This window comes from Carica papaya, chromosome 3 (genome assembly GCF_054855325.1).
Source record: "Carica papaya isolate Zhongbai chromosome 3, ASM5485532v1, whole genome shotgun sequence".
Taxonomy (NCBI): domain Eukaryota; kingdom Viridiplantae; phylum Streptophyta; class Magnoliopsida; order Brassicales; family Caricaceae; genus Carica; species Carica papaya.
Window position 1 is genome coordinate 27,792,857 of NC_142311.1, and position 13,780 is coordinate 27,806,636.

Consider the following 13,780-nt stretch of genomic DNA (forward strand, 5'->3'; position numbering starts at 1 on the left):
TGAATGAACCGGCGGACCGCATCTCTTGTCACGCATAACGTTTAACGCCCCATCCGTAAAATGACAAGTTCAACATGAGGAATTCCTAAGAACACCCATCTTAGTACTACTCTCGCCCAAGTATGATTAACTGCAGAGTTCTGATAAAATTCGGTACATTACTGCTGGTATGATGGCACCCTTTCTATTTCGCGCATCAAATACATATATCCCTTCTCCTTCCCTCCCCACTCCCATCATTTATTTCACTGTGCGTGCACATCGCCCCTCTACTTCTAGTTTTAATATAGAGCAAAATATCCTAGTGCCTCGACTCACGCCCAGATGAATGGACCACCCGCCGCACCTTTATTTTCTTTGTTCTACTATGTAAGATACTCGTAATGGTACTCTTATCACGTGGTGGACTATAAATGAATGCACAAAAAATATTAAGCAAAATACCCCAGCGCAGCGACTCATGCATGTGGACTGTGGCTCCAGTCGCGCGTAACGTTTAATGCCCTGTTCGCAAAAAGACGGGTGCAAAATGAGGACTTTCCGTGAGGTCACACCCATGCAACTACTACTTTAGCCCCAACATGCTTAACTGTGGGGTTCTGATGGGATCCGGTGTATTAGTGTTGGTATGATCGCACCTGTTCTATTATGCGCTGCAAATACATATACCCCTTTTCTTTTTTTTCCCTCTCCCGTCATTTGGTTCATTGTGGGTGAAAACCGCACCTCTACTTCTTGTTCTAATATTAAGAAAAATATCCCAGTGACTCGACTTACCCCCAAGTGAACGGACCACCCACCAAACCTCATTTTCTCATTGTTCTACTATGTAAAATAATTCTAATTACACTCTTATCACGTGGTGGACTATAAATGAATGCACAAAAAATATTAAACAAAATGCCCCGGCGACGTTAGTCACCCTGGTAGATTGGGGCTTCGGTTGCACATAACGTTTAATGCCCCATCTGCAAAAAGACAGGTACAACACGAGGTCTTCCAAGGAGGTCACCCATCCTAGTACTACTCTAGTCGAAGCATGCTTAACTGTAGAGTTCATATGGGATCCAGTACATTAGTGTTGGTGTGATTGCACCCACCTTATTTTGCGCTGCAAATTCATCTACCCATTCTCCTTCCCTCCCCACTCCCACCATTTGTTTCGTTGTGCATGCACACCGCACCTCTACTTCTATTTCTAATATCAAGCAAAATGCCGCAGTGGCTCGACTCACGCCTAGATGAAGGGATCGTATGCCATACCTCATTTTTTGTTGTTCTACTATGTAAAATGCTCGTAAGAACATTGTTATCACATGGAGGACAATAAATGAATGCACAAAAAATACTAAGTAAAATACCCCGGCACCGCAACTCACATTTATGAATGAACTGGCAGACCGTGGCTCCGGTCGCGTGTAACGTCTAACGCCCCAGCGCCTCGACTCACGCTTAGATGAACGGCCCACCCGTCGTGTCTTTGTTTTTGTTGTTCTACTATGTAAGATACTCGTAATGATAGTCTTATAATGATAGTCTTATCACGTGGTGTGATATAATTGAATGCACAAAAAATATTAAGCAAAATGTCCTGGCGCCGTGATTCACATTTGCGAAAAAATCATTAAATGTTATCCAAGACTAAAGTGACAGTCCACCAATTTATTTACAAACGTGAGTCACGGCGCTGGGGTATTTTGCTTAATATTTTTCGTTCATTCAATTAAAGCCCATCACGTGATGAGTGTTATTACGAGTATCTTATATAGTAGGACAATGAAAATAAATGTGCGACGGGCGATCCGTTCATATGGGCATGAGTCGAGGCGCTGGAGCATTTCGCTTGATATTAGAACTAGAAGCAGAAGTGAGGTGTATGCGCACAATGAAACAAACAACAGGGGTGGGGGAGAGGGAGGGAAGGAGAAAGGGTATATGTATATGTGACACGAACTGGAACGGGTGCGATCATACTAGCATTAATTCACTGGATCTCGAGGTACGGCAGGCGATCCGTTCATATGGGCATTAGTTGAGGCACCTAGGTATTTCGCTTAATATTAGAACTAGAAGCAGAGGTGAGGTGCACGCACAGCGAAACAAATGATGAGAGGGTGAGGGAGGGAGAAGGGGAATATGTATTTGGGGCGCAAACAAAAATGAGTGTGATTATACCAGCACTAGTTCACCAGATCGCATCAGAACTCCGTAGTGAAGCGTGTTTGGGCGAGAGTAGTACTAGGATGGGTGAACTCCTTGGAATTCCTCGTGTTGCACCCTTCTTTTTGCAGATGTGGCATTAAACATTACGCAGGATCGGAGCGACGGTCCACTAGTTCATTTGTAAATGGAAGTCACAGCGTCAGAGTATTTTACTTAATATTTTTTGTGCATTCAATTAAAACCCATCATGTGATGAGAGTGTCATTACGAGCATCTTAAATAGTAGAACAACAAAAAATAAGCATTAGTTGAGGCACCGGGGCATTTCGCTTGATATTAGAACTAGAAGCAGACATAAGATGCGCGCACAGAATAACAAATGACAGAAGGGGAGATGGAAGGAGAAGGCGCATATGTATTTGCAACACAAACAAGAAAGGGTTCGATCATACCAACACTAGTTCACAGGATCCCATCAGAACTCTGCAGTTATGCGTGCTTGGGCGAGAGTGGTACTAGGATGGGTGACCTCCTGGAAAGTCTTCGTGTAGCACCAGTCTTTTTATAAACGGGACATTAAACGTTACGCTGGATCTAAGCGACGGTCTACGGGTTCATTTGCAAACGTGAGTCACAGTGCTGGGGCATTTTACTTAATATTTTTTTCAAATTCAACTAAAGCCCATCACGTGATGAGAGTGTCATTGCGAGCATTTTAAATAGTAGAACAACAAAAAAAAGGTGCGGTGGGTGATCAGTTAATATGGGCATTAGTCGAGGCACCGAGGTATTTCACTTGATATTAGAACTAGAAGCAGAGGTGAGGTGCGCGCACAGCAAAAAAAATGACGGGAGGGGAGAGGGAGCGAGAAGGGGAATATGTATTTATGGCACAAACAAAAATTAGTGCGATTATACCAGCACTAGTTCACTGGATCCCATCAGAACTCCGCAGTGAAGCATGTTTGGGCGAGAGGAGTACTAGGATGGGTGACCTCCTGGGAAGTCCTCGTGTTGCACCCTTCTTTTTGCAGACCAGGCATTAAATGTTACGCGGGACTGGAGCGATGCTCTGCCGGTTCATTCGCAAACATGAGTCACGGCGTCAGGGCATTTTGCTTAATTTTTTGTGTGTATTAAATTAAAGCCCATCACGTGATGAGAGTGTCATTGCGAGCATCTTAAATAGTAGAACAACGAAAAATGGGCATGAATCGAGGTGGCGGGGCATTTCGCTTGATATTAGAACTAGAAGTAGAGGTGAGGTGCACGCACCGCGAAATAAATGACAGGAGGGGAGAGGGAAAGAAAAGGCGCATATGTATTTGTGGCACAAACAAGAAAGGGTGCGATCATACCAGCACTAGTTCACCGGATCCCATCAGAACTCCGCAATTATGTGTGCTTGGGCGATAGTAGTACTAGGATGGGTGACCTCTTGGGAAGTTCTCGTGTTGCACCCGTCTTTTTACAAATGGAGCGTTAAACGTTACGCGGGACCGGAGTGACGGTTCGCCAGTTCATTCACAAACAAGAGTCACGACACCAAGGCATTTTGTTTAATATTTTTTGCTCATTCAACTAAAGCCCATCACATGATTAGAGTATCATTGCGAGGATCTTAAATAGTAGAACAATGAAAAACGAGGTATGGCGGGCGATCCGTTCATATGGGCATTAGTCGAGGTGCTAGGGTATTTCGCTTGATATTAAAACTAGAAGTAGAGGTGAAGTGCGCGCACAGCAAAATAAATGAGGGGAGGGGAGAGGGAGGGAGAAGGGGCATATGTATTTGCGGGGCAAACAAGAAAATGTTTGATCAGCACTAGTTCACCGGATCCCATCAAAACTTTACAGTTAAGCGTGTTTGGGCGAGAGTAGTACTAGGATGGGTGACCTCTTGGGAGGTCCTCGTGTTACACCATTCTTTTTACAGACGAGGCATTTTATATTACGCAGGACCGAAGCGACAGTTCGTCGGTTCATTCGCAAACGTGAGTCATAACACTGGGGTATTTTGCTTAATATTTTTTGCACATTCATTTAAAGCCCATCACATGATAAGAGTGTCATTGCGAGCATCTTAAATAGTAAAACAACGAAAAATGAGGTGTGGCGTGCAATCCGTTCATATGGGCATGACTCGAGGCGCCGGGGCATTTCGCTTGATATTAGAATTAGAAGCAAAGGTGCAAGGTGCGGGCACAGCAAAAAAAATGATGGGCGGGAGGAGGGAAGGAGAAAGGGTATATGTATTTGCAGCGTGAAATGGAACGGGTGCGATCATACTAGCACTAATTCACTAGATCCATCAGAACTTCGTAGTTAAGTGTTTTTTGGCGAGAGTAGTACTAAGATGGTTGGCCTCTTGGAAAGTACTCATGTTGTACCCTTCTTTTTGCACACGAGGTAATAAATGTTACGTGCAACTGGAACCATTGTCTATCAATTCATTCGCAAACGTGAGTTGCGGTGTCAGGGCATTTTACTTAATATTTTTTGTGCATTCATTTAAAACCCATCACATGATAAGAGCGTTATTACGAGTATCTTACATAGTAGAACAACGAAAACAGAGGTGCGATGGGCGATCCGTTAATATGGATATGAGTCGAGGCACCGGGGCATTTTGCTTGATATTAGAACTAGAAGTAGAGCTGAGGTGTGCACGCACAACAAAATAAATGACAAGAGGGGAGAGGGAAGGAGAAGGGGTATATGTATTTACGGCTCAAACCAGAACGTGTGCATCATACCAGCACCAGTTCAACAGATCCAATCAGAACTCTGCAGTCAAGCGGGCTCGGGCGAGAGTAGTACTAGGATGGGTAACCTTCTGGGAATTCCCCATGTTGCACCCTTCTTTTTACAGACGAGGCGTTAAATGTTACAGGGGACAAGAGCGACAGTCCGCCGGTTCATTCCCAAACGTGAGTCACGGTGCCGAGGCTTTTTGCTTAATATTTTTTGCGCATCCAAATAATGCCCATCACCTGATGAGAGTGTCATTGCGAGCATCTTAAATAATAGAACAACAAAAAACGAGGTGTGGCGGGCGATCGTACATATGGGCATGAGTCGAGGCGACGGGGCATTTCGCTTGATATTAGAACTAGAAACAAAGGTGAGGTATGCGCATAGCAAAACAAATGATAGGAAGGGAGAGGGAAGGAGAAGGAGTATATGTGTTTGCAGCGCAAACCAGAACGTGTGCGATCATACGAGCACTAATTCACCGGATCCCATAAGAACTACGCAGTTTAACGTGCTTGGGCAAGAGTAGTACTAGAATGGGTGACCTCTTGGGAAGTCCTCATGTTCCACCCATATTTTTGCAGACAGAGCGTTAAACGTTACGCTGGACCGGAGTTATGGTCAACCAGTTCATTTACAAACTTGAGTCACAGTAACGGGGCATTTTACTTAATATTTTTTGCGCATTCAAATAAAGCCCATCATGTAATGAGAGTGTCATTGCGAGCATCTTAGATAGTAGAACAACGAAAAATGAGTTGCAGCGAGCGATCCGTCCTTATGGGCATTAGTCGAGGCGACGGGGCATTTCGCTTGATATTAGAACTAAAAGCAGAGGTGAGGTGCGCGCACAGTGAAACAAATGATGGGAGAGGAGAGGGAAGGAGAAGGGGCATATGTATTTGCGGTGCAAACAAGAAAGGGTGCTATCATACCAGCACTAGTTCACTGAATCCAATTAGAAGTTCACAGCTAAGTGTGCTTGGGATAGAGAAGTACTAAGATGGGTGACCTCTTGGGAAGTCCTCATGTTGCACCCTTTTTTTTTTGCAGACGGGGCGTTAAATGTTATACTGGACAGGAGCGACGATCCATCGGTTAATTCGCAAACGTGAGTCACGACTTCAGGGCATTTTGCTTAATATTTTTCACACATTCAATTAAAGCCCATCACGTGATGAGAGTGTCATTGCGAGCATCTTACATAGTAGAATAATAAAAAAAGAGGTGCGGCGGGTGTTTCATTCATATGGGAATTAGTCGAGACACCGGGGCATTTCGCTCGATATTAGAACTAAAAGTAGAAGTGAGTTGCGCGCACAGCGAAACAACTGATGGGAAGGGAGAGGGAAGGGGAAGGGGTATATGTATTTGCAGTGCAAACCAGAACGGTTGCAATCATACCAGCACTAGTTCCCCATATCCCATCAGAACTCTGCAGTCAAGCGTGCTTGGGCGAGAGTAGTACTAGGATGGGTGACCTCTTAGGATGTTCTCATGTTGCACCCTTCTTTTTGAGACAAGGCGTTAAACATTACACGAGACTAGAGTGACGGTCTACTGGTTCATTTACAAACATGAGTCATGGTGCCGGGGTATTTTGCTTAATGTTTTTCGTGCATTTAATTAAAGCCCATCATATGATAACAGTGTCATTACGAGTATCTTATATAGCAGAACAACGAAAATAGAGGTGCAGCGGGCGATCTTTTCATATGGGCATGAGTCGAGGCGTCGGAGCATTTTGCTTGATATTAGAACTAGAAGCAAAAGTGAGGTGTGCGCGCACAGCGAAAGAAATGACGGGAGGGGGAAGTGAAGTAGAAGGGGTTTATGTATTTGCGGCGCGAACTAGAATGGGTGCGATCATGCGTGTGCGATCATAATGGCATTAGTTCACCAAATCCAATCAGGACTCTGTAGTTAAGCGTGCTCTAACGAGAGTAGTACTAGGATGAGTGACCTACTGGGAAGTACTCGTATTGCACTCTTCCTTTTGTAGACGAGGCGTTAAACGTTATGTACAACCAGAGCCACAGTCTGCCAGCGTGAGTAAGGGTGCTGGGGCATTTTTTCTAATATTTTTTATGCATTCATTTATAGTCCACCACGTGATAAGAGTGTAATTATGACTATTTTACATAGTAGAATAATGAAAAATGAGGTTCGACAGGCGGTCCATTCATTTGAGCGTGAGTCAAGTCACCGGGGCATTTCGCTTGATATTAGAACAAGAAGCAGAAGTGTGGTTTTTGCGCACAACAAAACAAACGACAAGAGGGGGAAGAAAAGAAGAAGGGGTATATGTATTTGTAGCACAGAATGGAACAAGTGCGACCATACCAGCATTAATGCACTGGATCCCATCAGAACTCCATAGTTAAGTGTGTTTAGGCTAGAGTAGTACTAGCATGGGTGTGACCTCCCTGAAATTCCTTGTTTTACACCCGTCTTTTTGCAAACAGGGCGTTCAATGTTACGTGCGACTAAAGCCACAGACCACCGGTGTGAGTTGCAACACCGGAGTATTTTCCTTAATATTTGTTGTGCATTCATTTATTGTCCACCACATAATAAGAGTGTCATTACGAGTATCATACATAGTAGAACAATGAAAAGAGAGGTGTGGAAGGCGGTCCGTTCATCTGGGCCTGAGTCGAGGTGCCAGAGTATTTCGCTCTATATTAGAAATAGAAGCAAAGATGCGGTGTGCGCGCACAGTGAAACAGATGATGGGATTGGGGAGGGAAGGAGAAGAGTTATATGTATTTGATGCATGAAATGGAACGAGTGCCATCATACCAACACTAATGCACCGGATCCTATCAGAACTCCGCAGTTAATTGTGTTTGGCCGAGAGAAGTACTAGGATGGATAATCTTGGGAATTTCTCGTGTTGCACTCGTCAGTTTGCAGATGGGGCATTAAAAGCTATGCGTGACCGGAGATACGGTTTGTTAGTTCATTTGCTGATGTAAGTCGCGGTGCCGGGGCATTTTACTTAATATTTTTTGTGCATTTATTTATAGTACATCATGGGATAAGAGTGTCATTACGAGTATCTTGCATAGTAGAACAATGAAAATAGAGGTGCGGTAGGCGGTCTGTTAATCTAGGCGTGAGTCGAGGCGCCAGGGCATTTCGCTCTATATTAGAACTAGAAGCAGAGGTGCGGTGTGCGCGCATCGAAAAATAAATGACAAGAGGGGGGAGGGATAGAAAAGGGGTGTATGTATTTGCAATGCAAAATAGAACGGGTGTGATCATATCAGCACTAGTGCACTAGATCTCATAAGAACTCTGCAGTTAAGTTTACTTCGTCGAGAGTAGTATTAGGATGGGTGATCTCCTTGGAAGTCCTCGTGATGCACCCCTTTTTTGGTAGATGTGGCGTTGAACGTTACGCACGACCAGAGCTATGCTCGATCGATTCATTCGAAGGCATGAGTTGCGTTGCTGAGGCATTTTGTTTTTCTTTTCTATACATTCATTTATAGTCCACCACGTGATAAGAGTGTCATTACGAGCATCTTACATAGTAGAACAACAAAAAAAGAGGTGCGACAGGTGCTCTGTTCTTTTGGACATGAGTTGAGGCGCTGGGACATTTCACTTGATATTAAAACTAGAAGTAGAGGTGGGGTGTGCATGCACATCAAAACAAATGATGGGAGGGTGGAGGGAAGGAGTAGGAGTACATGCATTTGAGTGCGGAATGGAACGGGTGTGATCATAGTAGCACTACTGCACTAGATCCCATAAGAACTCGAAACTAAGCGTGCTTAGGCAAGAGTAGTACTAAGATGGGTGACCTCCTGGGAGGTCCTCGTGTTGCACAAGTCTTTTGTGGGCAGGGGGTTAAACGTTATGCGAGATTGGAGCTGCGGTTCGTCGATCATTAGCCGCCATGAGTCACGGCGCAGGGGCATTTTGCTTAATATTTTTTGTGCATTCATTTATAGTTTACCACGTGATAAGAGTGTCATTACGATTATGTTAATTAGTAGAACAACAAAAACATAGGTGCAGCGGGCAGTCCGTTCATCTGGGCTTTAGTCGAGGTGCCGAGGCATTTCGCTTGATATTAGAACTAGAAAAAGAGGTGATGTGTCTGCGGACAGCATAACAAATGATAGGAGGGGGGAGGGAAGGAGTACGGGTATATGTATTTACAGCACAAAATGGGACAGGTGTGATCATACCAGCACTAATTCACCGAATCCCATCAGAACTTACAGCTAAGAATTCTTGGGTGAGAGTAGTACTATTGGTGACCTCCTGGGAAGTCCTTGTGTTGGATCCATCTTATTGTGGACAGGGCGTTAAACGTTACACGCAATCGGAGCCATGGTCCGCCGGTTCATTCATTGGCATAAGTCGTGGTGCTGGGGCATTTTGCTTAATATTTTTCGTGCATTCATTTATAGTCCACCATATGATGAAAGTGCTATTACAAGAATCTTAAATAGTAGAAAAATGAAAACAAAGTTGCGGCGGGTGGTCTGTTCATCTGGACGTGAGTCGAGGCATCAAGGCATTTCACTTGATATTAGAACTAGAAGCAGAGGTGAGGTGCGGGCGCATAACGAAACAAATGATAGAACGGGGGAGGGAAGCAGAAGGGTCACATGCATTCACAGTGCGGAATGATACAGGTGTGATAATACCAGAACCAATGCACTAGATCCCATCAGAACTCCGTAGTCATGCGTGCTTGGGCGAGAGTAGTACTAAGATGTGTGACCTCGTGGGAAGTCCTCATGTTGTACTTGTCTTTTTACGAACGAGGCGTTAAACGTTACGCGCAACTAGAGCTACGGTCTGTCGGTTCATTCACAGGCATGAGTCGCATCACCGAGACATTTTGCTTTTTCTTTTTCGTGCATTCATTTATAGTCCACCATGTGATAAGAGTGACATTATGAGCATCTTACTTAATAGAACAATAACAAAAGAGATGCAGCAGGCACTCTATTCTTTTAGGTATGAGTTGAGGCGCCGGGGCATTTCGCTTGATATTTGAACTAGAAGTAGAGGTGCGTTGTGCATGCACATCGAAACAAATGATGGGAGGGGGGAGGGAAGGAGTACGAGACATGAATTTGAGCACGAAATGGGACGGGTGTGATAATACCAGCACTAATGCACTAGATCCCATCAGAACTTGAAGCTAAATGTGCTTGGGCAAGAGTTGTACTAAGATGGGTGACCTCTTAGGAGGTCCTCGTGTTGCACAAGCCTTTTTTCGAACAGGGGGTTAAAAATTACGCGAGACTTGAGACATGGTCCGCCGGATCATTCGCCGACATGTGTCACAGCGCCAGGGCATTTTACTTAATATTTTTCATGCATTTATTTATAGTTCACCACGTGATAAGAGTGTCATTACGATTATCTTAATTAGTAGAACAACGAATACAGAGGTGCGGCGGGCAGTCCATTCATCTTGGCTTCAACGAGGTGCCAGGGCATTTCACTAAATATTAGAATTAGAAGCAAAGGTGAGGTGCACGTGCATAGTGAAACAAATGATGAGAGGGGGGAGGGAAGGAGAATGGGTATATGCATTTACAGTGCGAAATGGGACGGGTGCTATCATACCAATACTAATGCATCGAATCCTATCACAACTCGCAACTAAGTGTGCTTGGATGAGAGTAGTCCTATGAGTGACCTCCTGGGAAGTCCTTGTGTTGCATCTGTCTTATTTTGGACGGGGCGTTAAACGTTACAATCGATCAGAGCCACGGTCCATCAGTTCATTCGCTAGCGTGAGTCGTGGTGCTGGGGTGTTTTGCTTAATATTTTTCGTGCATTCATTTATAGTCAATCACATGATAAAAGTTCTATTACGACCATCTTAAATAGTAAACAAATGACAAAAAATGTTTGGCGAGCGGTTTGTTAATCTGGGCGTGAGTCGAGGTGTAAGGACATTTTGATTCATATTAGAACTAGAAGCAGAGGTGAGGTGCGTGCACACAACGAAGCAAATGATAGGATGGGGGAGGGAAGCAGAAGGGGCACATGAATTCGCAGCGCAAAATGATATAGGTGCGACCATACCAGGACTAATGCACTAGATCCAATCAGACTTTCGCAGTTATACGCGCTTGGGCGAGAGTAGTACTAGGATGGGTGACCTCTTGGGAAGTCTTTGTATTGCACCTGTCTTTTTGTGAACGGGGCGTTAAATGTTACGTGTGACTGGAGACATTATACGCTAGTTCATTCGCGGGTGTGAGTCACGACATCGGGGCATTTTGCTTACTATTTTTTGTGCAATCATTTATAGTCTATCAAGTGATTAGAGTATTATTACGAGTATCCTAAATATTAGAACAATGAAAAAAAAGATACGTCAGGTAGTCCGTTCATCTAGGCGTTAGTCGAGGTGCCGAGGCATTTTCCTTGATATTAGAACTAGAAACAAAGGTGAGGTGCACACCTACAGCGAAACAAATGACCGAAGGGGGCAAGGAATGAGAAGCGGTATATGTATATGCAGCACGGAATGGGATAGGTGCCATCATACCAGCACTAATGCACCGGATCCCATAAGAACTCTGCAGTTAAGTATGCTTGGGGAGAGTAGTACTAAAATGGGTGACCTCCTAGGAAGTTCTCGTGTTAGACCCGTCTTTTTATGGACGGGGTGGGGTGTTAAACGTTACACGCGATCGAAGACACAGTCTGCTGGTTCATTTGCCAGCATGAGTAGTGGTGCCAGGACATTTATCTTAATATTTTTCGCGTGTTCATTTATAGTCCACCACGTGATAAAAGTGCTATTACAACCATATTACATAATAGAACAACAAAAATGGAGGTGCGACGGGTGGTCCATTTATCTTGGCGTCAGTCGAGGCGCCGGGGCATTTCACTTTATATTAGAACTAGAAGCAAAGGTGAGGTGTGCGTGCACAGTGAAACAAATGATGGAGAACGGAGGGAAGGAGAAGGAGCACATGTATTTGTATCGCGAAATGGGATGGATACGATCATACCAGCACTAATGCACCAGATCCCACCAGAACTCCGTCGTGTACCGTGCTTGGGCGAGAGTAGTACTATGATGGGTGACCTCTTGGGAAGTCCTTGTGTTGTACTCGTCTTTTTCTGGACAAGACGTTAAACATTATTCATGACTAGAGATGCAGTCCGCTGGTTCATACGCCGACATGAGTCGCGGCGCCGGGATATTTTGTTTAATATTTTTCGTGCATTCATTTATACTCCATCACTAGATAAGAGTCTCATTACGAGCATCTTACATAATAGAACAATGAAAACTGAGGTACGGCAGGCAGTCCGTTAATTTGGGCATGAGATGAGGCGCCGAGGTAATTCGCTTGATATTAGAACTAGAAGCAAAGGTGAGGTGTGCGCACACAGTGAAACAAATGATGGGAGGGGGGAGGGAAGGAGAAAGGACACATGCATCTGTAGAGCGAAGTGAGATGGGTTTGATCGTACCAGCACTAATGCTTCGGGTCTTATCAGAACTTCGCAATTAAACGTGCTTGGACGAGGGTAGAACTAGGATGGGTGACCTCCCGGGAAGTCCTTGTGTTGCACCCGTCTTTTTGCAGACGGGGCATTAAACATTATGCGACCATAGCCACAATCTACTGGTTCATTTGCAAATATGAGTCATGGCGCCGGAGCATTTTGCTTAATATTTTTCGTGCATTCATTTATAGTCCATCACGTGATAAGATTATCATTACAAACATCTTACATAGTATAACAACGAAAAATAAGGTGCAGGGGGCAGTCCATTCATCTTGGTGTTGAGACACCGTGACATTTTACTTAATATTAGAACTAGAAGCAGAGTGCGGTTTGTGCACACAACAAAACAAATGATGGGGAGGGGGGAAGAGAGTAGGGGTACATGCATTTTAGCGCAAAATTGGAAGGGTGTTATCATACCAAAAGTAATGCGTTGTATGCCATCAAAACCCCCCAGTTAAACATGGTTGGGCGAGAGTGATACTAAGGTGAGTGACCTCCTAGGAAATCCTCATGTTGCACCCATCTTTTTAGAGAGGGGACGTTAAACATTATGCGTGACCGGAGCCACGGTCCGCTATTTCATTCCCCATGATAAAAGTGTCCTTACTAGCATTTTAAATAGTAGAACAAAAAAAATAGATGTACAGCGAGCTGTCCGTTCATCTGGGCGTGAGTCTTGGCGCCATGACATTTCACTTGATATTAGAACTAGAAGCAGAGATGCGGTGCGCGCGCACATCAAAATAAATAATGGGAGGGGGGAGGGAAGGAGTAGTGGTACATGTATTTGAGCGCAAGATTGGAAGGGTGCAATCATACCAAAAGTAATGCATCAGATCCCATCAGAATTCTCCAGTTAAGCGTGCTTGGGTGAGAGTAATATTAAGATGGGTGACCTCCTGGGAAACCCTCGTATTGCACCCATCTTTTTGGGGACGAGGCATTAAACGTTACACGCGACTAGAGGCACAGTTTGCCAGCGTGAGTAAAGGCACCGGGGTATTTTGCTTAGTATTTTACGTGCATTCTTATATAGTCCACCACGTGATCAGAGTATAATTACGATTATTTTACATTGTAATACAATGAAAAATGAGGTTCGGCGGGTGGTCCGTCGATTTGGGTGTGAGTTGAGTCGTCGAGGCATTTTACTTGATATTAGAACAAGAAGCAGAGGTGCAGTTTTTGCGCAAAGCGAAACAAATGACGGGAGGGGGAGGAATAGAGAAGGGGTATATTTATTTGCAGCACAGAATGGAACATGTGCAATCATACCAATACTAATGCACCGAATCCCATCAGAACCCCACAGTTAAACGTGTTTAAGCAAGAGTAGTACTAGCAT

General features: G+C 44.4%; 7 pseudogenes; all 7 read left to right on the forward strand.

Moving 5' to 3' along the window:
- Positions 1–2,161: 2,161 nt before the first annotated feature.
- On the forward strand, positions 2,162–2,280 carry LOC148267487 (5S ribosomal RNA; annotated as a pseudogene).
- Positions 2,281–3,067: 787 nt separating this feature from the next.
- LOC148267488 (5S ribosomal RNA) lies at positions 3,068–3,186 on the forward strand (annotated as a pseudogene).
- Positions 3,187–3,507: 321 nt separating this feature from the next.
- LOC148267489 (5S ribosomal RNA) lies at positions 3,508–3,626 on the forward strand (annotated as a pseudogene).
- Positions 3,627–5,838: 2,212 nt separating this feature from the next.
- Positions 5,839–5,957, forward strand: LOC148267490 (5S ribosomal RNA; annotated as a pseudogene).
- A 350-nt stretch (positions 5,958–6,307) lies between these two features.
- On the forward strand, positions 6,308–6,426 carry LOC148267491 (5S ribosomal RNA; annotated as a pseudogene).
- Positions 6,427–7,705: 1,279 nt separating this feature from the next.
- On the forward strand, positions 7,706–7,822 carry LOC148267492 (5S ribosomal RNA; annotated as a pseudogene).
- Positions 7,823–11,910: 4,088 nt separating this feature from the next.
- Positions 11,911–12,029, forward strand: LOC148267493 (5S ribosomal RNA; annotated as a pseudogene).
- The last annotated feature ends 1,751 nt before the right edge of the window (positions 12,030–13,780 follow it).